A 7,500-nucleotide genomic window follows, 5' to 3' on the forward strand; every position below is an offset into this window, starting at 1 on the left:
CCCATGAGAAGTTAAGGGGGGTGAACTGTGGACGTAGTAGGGACCCCATGAGAAGTTAAGGGGGGGTGAACTGTGGACGTAGTAGGGACCCCCATGAGAAGTTAAGGGGGGTGAACTGTGGACGTAGTAGGGACCCCCATGAGAAGTTAAGGGGGGTGAACTGTGGACGTAGTAGGGACCACCATGAGAAGTTAAGGGGGGTGAACTGTGGACGTAGTAGGGACCCCCATGAGAAGTTAAGGGGGGTGAACTGTGGACGTAGTAGGGACCCCCATGAGAAGTTAAGGGGGGTGAACTGTGGACGTAGTAGGGACCACCATGAGAAGTTAAGGGGGGTGAACTGTGGACGTAGTAGGGACCCCCATGAGAAGTTAAGGGGGGTGAACTGTGGACGTAGTAGGGACCCCCATGAGAAGTTAAGGGGGGTGAACTGTGGACGTAGTAGGGACCCCATGAGAAGTTAAGGGGGGTGAACTGTGGACGTAGTAGGGACCCCCATGAGAAGTTAAGGGGGGTGAACTGTGGACGTAGTAGGGACCCCCATGAGAAGTTAAGGGGGGTGAACTGTGGACGTAGTAGGGACCCCCATGAGAAGTTAAGGGGGGTGAACTGTGGACGTAGTAGGGACCACCATGAGAAGTTAAGGGGGTGAACTGTGGACGTAGTAGGGACCCCCATGAGAAGTTAAGGGGGGTGAACTGTGGACGTAGTAGGGACCCCCATGAGAAGTTAAGGGGGGTGAACTGTGGACGTAGTAGGGACCCCCATGAGAAGTTAAGGGGGGTGAACTGTGGACGTAGTAGGGACCACCATGAGAAGTTAAGGGGGGTGAACTGTGGACGTAGTAGGGACCCCCATGAGAAGTTAAGGGGGGTGAACTGTGGACGTAGTAGGGACCCCCATGAGAAGTTAAGGGGGGTGAACTGTGGACGTAGTAGGGACCACCATGAGAAGTTAAGGGGGGTGAACTGTGGACGTAGTAGGGACCCCCATGAGAAGTTAAGGGGGGTGAACTGTGGACGTAGTAGGGACCCCCATGAGAAGTTAAGGGGGGGTGAACTGTGGACGTAGTAGGGACCCCCATGAGAAGTTAAGGGGGGTGAACTGTGGACGTAGTAGGGACCCCCATGAGAAGTTAAGGGGGGTGAACTGTGGACGTAGTAGGGACCCCCATGAGAAGTTAAGGGGGGTGAACTGTGGACGTAGTAGGGACCCCCATGAGAAGTTAAGGGGGGGTGAACTGTGGACGTAGTAGGGACCCCCATGAGAAGTTAAGGGGGTGAACTGTGGACGTAGTAGGGACCCCCATGAGAAGTTAAGGGGGGGTGAACTGTGGACGTAGTAGGGACCCCCATGAGAAGTTAAGGGGGGGTGAACTGTGGACGTAGTAGGGACCCCCATGAGAAGTTAAGGGGGGTGAACTGTGGACGTAGTAGGGACCCCCATGAGAAGTTAAGGGGGGTGAACTGTGGACGTAGTAGGGACCCCCATGAGAAGTTAAGGGGGGTGAACTGTGGACGTAGTAGGGACCCCCATGAGAAGTTAAGGGGGGTGAACTGTGGACGTAGTAGGGACCCCCATGAGAAGTTAAGGGGGGTGAACTGTGGACGTAGTAGGGACCCCCATGAGAAGTTAAGGGGGGTGAACTGTGGACGTAGTAGGGACCACCATGAGAAGTTAAGGGTGAACTGTGGACGTAGTAGGGACCCCCATGAGAAGTTAAGGGGGTGAACTGTGGACGTAGTAGGGACCCATGAGAAGTTAAGGGGGGTGAACTGTGGACGTAGTAGGGACCCCCATGAGAAGTTAAGGGGGGTGAACTGTGGACGTAGTAGGGACCACCATGAGAAGTTAAGGGGGGTGAACTGTGGACGTAGTAGGGACCACCATGAGAAGTTAAGGGGGGTGAACTGTGGACGTAGTAGGGACCACCATGAGAAGTTAAGGGGGGTGAACTGTGGACGTAGTAGGGACCCCCATGAGAAGTTAAGGGGGGTGAACTGTGGACGTAGTAGGGACCCCCATGAGAAGTTAAGGGTGAACTGTGGACGTAGTAGGGACCCCATGAGAAGTTAAGGGGGGTGAACTGTGGACGTAGTAGGGACCCCCATGAGAAGTTAAGGGGAACTGTGGACGTAGTAGGGACCCCCATGAGAAGTTAAGGGGGGGTGAACTGTGGACGTAGTAGGGACCCCATGAGAAGTTAAGGGGGGTGAACTGTGGACGTAGTAGGGACCCCCATGAGAAGTTAAGGGGGGTGAACTGTGGACGTAGTAGGGACCCCCATGAGAAGTTAAGGGGGGTGAACTGTGGACGTAGTAGGGACCCCCATGAGAAGTTAAGGGGGGGTGAACTGTGGACGTAGTAGGGACCCCCATGAGAAGTTAAGGGGGTGAACTGTGGACGTAGTAGGGACCCCCATGAGAAGTTAAGGGGGGGTGAACTGTGGACGTAGTAGGGACCCCCATGAGAAGTTAAGGGGGTGAACTGTGGACGTAGTAGGGACCCCCATGAGAAGTTAAGGGGGGGTGAACTGTGGACGTAGTAGGGACCCCCATGAGAAGTTAAGGGGGTGAACTGTGGACGTAGTAGGGACCCCCATGAGAAGTTAAGGGGGGGTGAACTGTGGACGTAGTAGGGACCCCCATGAGAAGTTAAGGGGGGTGAACTGTGGACGTAGTAGGGACCCCCATGAGAAGTTAAGGGGGGGGGTGAACTGTGGACGTAGTAGGGACCCCCATGAGAAGTTAAGGGGGGGGGTGAACTGTGGACGTAGTAGGGACCACCATGAGAAGTTAAGGGGGGGTGAACTGTGGACGTAGTAGGGACCCCATGAGAAGTTAAGGGGGGGTGAACTGTGGACGTAGTAGGGACCCCCATGAGAAGTTAAGGGGGGTGAACTGTGGACGTAGTAGGGACCACCATGAGAAGTTAAGGGGGGGTGAACTGTGGACGTAGTAGGGACCACCATGAGAAGTTAAGGGGGGTGAACTGTGGACGTAGTAGGGACCACCATGAGAAGTTAAGGGGGGGTGAACTGTGGACGTAGTAGGGACACCATGAGAAGTTAAGGGGGGTGAACTGTGGACGTAGTAGGGACCCCCATGAGAAGTTAAGGGGGGGTGAACTGTGGACGTAGTAGGGACCCCCATGAGAAGTTAAGGGGGGTGAACTGTGGACGTAGTAGGGACCCCCATGAGAAGTTAAGGGGGGGTGAACTGTGGACGTAGTAGGGACCCCCATGAGAAGTTAAGGGGGGTGAACTGTGGACGTAGTAGGGACCCCCATGAGAAGTTAAGGGGGGTGAACTGTGGACGTAGTAGGGACCACCATGAGAAGTTAAGGGGGGTGAACTGTGGACGTAGTAGGGACCACCATGAGAAGTTAAGGGGGGGTGAACTGTGGACGTAGTAGGGACCCCCATGAGAAGTTAAGGGGGGTGAACTGTGGACGTAGTAGGGACCCCCATGAGAAGTTAAGGGGTGAACTGTGGACGTAGTAGGGACCACCATGAGAAGTTAAGGGGGGTGAACTGTGGACGTAGTAGGGACCACCATGAGAAGTTAAGGGGGGGTGAACTGTGGACGTAGTAGGGACCCCCATGAGAAGTTAAGGGGGGTGAACTGTGGACGTAGTAGGGACCACCATGAGAAGTTAAGGGGGGTGAACTGTGGACGTAGTAGGGACCCCCATGAGAAGTTAAGGGGGGTGAACTGTGGACGTAGTAGGGACCCCCATGAGAAGTTAAGGGGGGTGAACTGTGGACGTAGTAGGGACCCCCATGAGAAGTTAAGGGTGAACTGTGGACGTAGTAGGGACCACCATGAGAAGTTAAGGGTGAACTGTGGACGTAGTAGGGACCCCCATGAGAAGTTAAGGGGGGTGAACTGTGGACGTAGTAGGGACCCCCATGAGAAGTTAAGGGGGGTGAACTGTGGACGTAGTAGGGACCCCCATGAGAAGTTAAGGGGGGTGAACTGTGGACGTAGTAGGGACCACCATGAGAAGTTAAGGGGGGTGAACTGTGGACGTAGTAGGGACCCCATGAGAAGTTAAGGGGGGTGAACTGTGGACGTAGTAGGGACCCCCATGAGAAGTTAAGGGGGTGAACTGTGGACGTAGTAGGGACCCCCATGAGAAGTTAAGGGGGGTGAACTGTGGACGTAGTAGGGACCACCATGAGAAGTTAAGGGGGGTGAACTGTGGACGTAGTAGGGACCCCCATGAGAAGTTAAGGGGGGGTGAACTGTCGACGTAGTAGGGACCCCCATGAGAAGTTAAGGGGGGTGAACTGTGGACGTAGTAGGGACCCCCATGAGAAGTTAAGGGTGAACTGTGGACGTAGTAGGGACCCCCATGAGAAGTTAAGGTGAACTGTGGACGTAGTAGGGACCCCCATGAGAAGTTAAGGGGGGTGAACTGTGGACGTAGTAGGGACCCCCATGAGAAGTTAAGGGGGGTGAACTGTGGACGTAGTAGGGACCCCCATGAGAAGTTAAGGGGGGTGAACTGTGGACGTAGTAGGGACCCCCATGAGAAGTTAAGGGGGGTGAACTGTGGACGTAGTAGGGACCACCATGAGAAGTTAAGGGGGGTGAACTGTGGACGTAGTAGGGACCCCCATGAGAAGTTAAGGGGGGTGAACTGTGGACGTAGTAGGGACCCCCATGAGAAGTTAAGGGGGGTGAACTGTGGACGTAGTAGGGACCACCATGAGAAGTTAAGGGGGGGTGAACTGTGGACGTAGTAGGGACCACCATGAGAAGTTAAGGGGTGAACTGTGGACGTAGTAGGGACCCCCATGAGAAGTTAAGGGGGTGAACTGTGGACGTAGTAGGGACCACCATGAGAAGTTAAGGTGAACTGTGGACGTAGTAGGGACCCCCATGAGAAGTTAAGGGGGGTGAACTGTGGACGTAGTAGGGACCATGAGAAGTTAAGGGGGGTGAACTGTGGACGTAGTAGGGACCCCCATGAGAAGTTAAGGGGGGTGAACTGTGGACGTAGTAGGGACCACCATGAGAAGTTAAGGGGGGTGAACTGTGGACGTAGTAGGGACCACCATGAGAAGTTAAGGGGGGTGAACTGTGGACGTAGTAGGGACCACCATGAGAAGTTAAGGGGGGTGAACTGTGGACGTAGTAGGGACCCCCATGAGAAGTTAAGGGGGGTGAACTGTGGACGTAGTAGGGACCCCCATGAGAAGTTAAGGTGAACTGTGGACGTAGTAGGGACCCCCATGAGAAGTTAAGGGGGGTGAACTGTGGACGTAGTAGGGACCCCCATGAGAAGTTAAGGTGAACTGTGGACGTAGTAGGGACCCCCATGAGAAGTTAAGGGGGGGTGAACTGTGGACGTAGTAGGGACCCCCATGAGAAGTTAAGGGGGGTGAACTGTGGACGTAGTAGGGACCCCCATGAGAAGTTAAGGGGGGTGAACTGTGGACGTAGTAGGGACCCCCATGAGAAGTTAAGGGGGGTGAACTGTGGACGTAGTAGGGACCCCCATGAGAAGTTAAGGGGGGGTGAACTGTGGACGTAGTAGGGACCCCCATGAGAAGTTAAGGGGGTGAACTGTGGACGTAGTAGGGACCCCCATGAGAAGTTAAGGGGGGGGGGGTGAACTGTGGACGTAGTAGGGACCCCCATGAGAAGTTAAGGGGGGGGGGTGAACTGTGGACGTAGTAGGGACCCCCATGAGAAGTTAAGGGGGGGGGGTGAACTGTGGACGTAGTAGGGACCACCATGAGAAGTTAAGGGGGGGTGAACTGTGGACGTAGTAGGGACCCCCATGAGAAGTTAAGGGGGGTGAACTGTGGACGTAGTAGGGACCCCCATGAGAAGTTAAGGGGGGTGAACTGTGGACGTAGTAGGGACCCCCATGAGAAGTTAAGGGGGGTGAACTGTGGACGTAGTAGGGACCCCCATGAGAAAGTTAAGGGGGGTGAACTGTGGACGTAGTAGGGACCCCCATGAGAAGTTAAGGGGGTGAACTGTGGACGTAGTAGGGACCCCCATGAGAAGTTAAGGGGGGTGAACTGTGGACGTAGTAGGGACCACCATGAGAAGTTAAGGGGGTGAACTGTGGACGTAGTAGGGACCCCCATGAGAAGTTAAGGGGGGTGAACTGTGGACGTAGTAGGGACCCCCATGAGAAGTTAAGGGGGGGTGAACTGTGGACGTAGTAGGGACCCCCATGAGAAGTTAAGGGGGGTGAACTGTGGACGTAGTAGGGACCACCATGAGAAGTTAAGGGGGTGAACTGTGGACGTAGTAGGGACCACCATGAGAAGTTAAGGGGGGTGAACTGTGGACGTAGTAGGGACCACCATGAGAAGTTAAGGGGGGTGAACTGTGGACGTAGTAGGGACCCCCATGAGAAGTTAAGGGGGGTGAACTGTGGACGTAGTAGGGACCCCCATGAGAAGTTAAGGGGGGTGAACTGTGGACGTAGTAGGGACCCCCATGAGAAGTTAAGGGGGGGGAACTGTGGACGTAGTAGGGACCCCCATGAGAAGTTAAGGGGGGTGAACTGTGGACGTAGTAGGGACCCCCATGAGAAGTTAAGGGGTGTGAACTGTGGACGTAGTAGGGACCCCCATGAGAAGTTAAGGGGGGTGAACTGTGGACGTAGTAGGGACCCCCATGAGAAGTTAAGGGGGGGGAACTGTGGACGTAGTAGGGACCCCCATGAGAAGTTAAGGGGTGTGAACTGTGGACGTAGTAGGGACCCCCATGAGAAGTTAAGGGGGGTGAACTGTGGACGTAGTAGGGACCCCCATGAGAAGTTAAGGTGAACTGTGGACGTAGTAGGGACCCCCATGAGAAGTTAAGGGGGTGAACTGTGGACGTAGTAGGGACCCCCATGAGAAGTTAAGGGGGGGGAACTGTGGACGTAGTAGGGACCCCCATGAGAAGTTAAGGGGGGTGAACTGTGGACGTAGTAGGGACCCCCATGAGAAGTTAAGGGGGGTGAACTGTGGACGTAGTAGGGACCCCCATGAGAAGTTAAGGGGGGGTGAACTGTGGACGTAGTAGGGACCCCCATGAGAAGTTAAGGGGGTGAACTGTGGACGTAGTAGGGACCCCCATGAGAAGTTAAGGGGGTGAACTGTGGACGTAGTAGGGACCCCCATGAGAAGTTAAGGGGGGGTGAACTGTGGACGTAGTAGGGACCACCATGAGAAGTTAAGGGGGGTGAACTGTGGACGTAGTAGGGACCCCCATGAGAAGTTAAGGGGGGTGAACTGTGGACGTAGTAGGGACCCCCATGAGAAGTTAAGGGGGTGAACTGTGGACGTAGTAGGGACCCCCATGAGAAGTTAAGGGGGGTGAACTGTGGACGTAGTAGGGACCACCATGAGAAGTTAAGGGGGGTGAACTGTGGACGTAGTAGGGACCCCCATGAGAAGTTAAGGGGGGTGAACTGTGGACGTAGTAGGGACCCCCATGAGAAGTTAAGGGGGGTGAACTGTGGACGTAGTAGGGACCCCCATGAGAA

The 7,500-nt window shown here is 54.9% G+C and overlaps 1 protein-coding gene across 2 annotated transcripts in view; it reads left to right on the plus strand.

Moving 5' to 3' along the window:
• Positions 1 to 7,500, plus strand: part of LOC133442479 (cyclin-dependent kinase inhibitor 1C-like) — a 29,728-nt gene that overhangs the window by 4,407 nt on the left and 17,821 nt on the right. The gene's annotated exons all lie outside the window — the stretch shown is intronic.

This window comes from Cololabis saira, chromosome 4, assembly GCF_033807715.1.
Source record: "Cololabis saira isolate AMF1-May2022 chromosome 4, fColSai1.1, whole genome shotgun sequence".
NCBI classification, from domain to species: domain Eukaryota; kingdom Metazoa; phylum Chordata; class Actinopteri; order Beloniformes; family Belonidae; genus Cololabis; species Cololabis saira.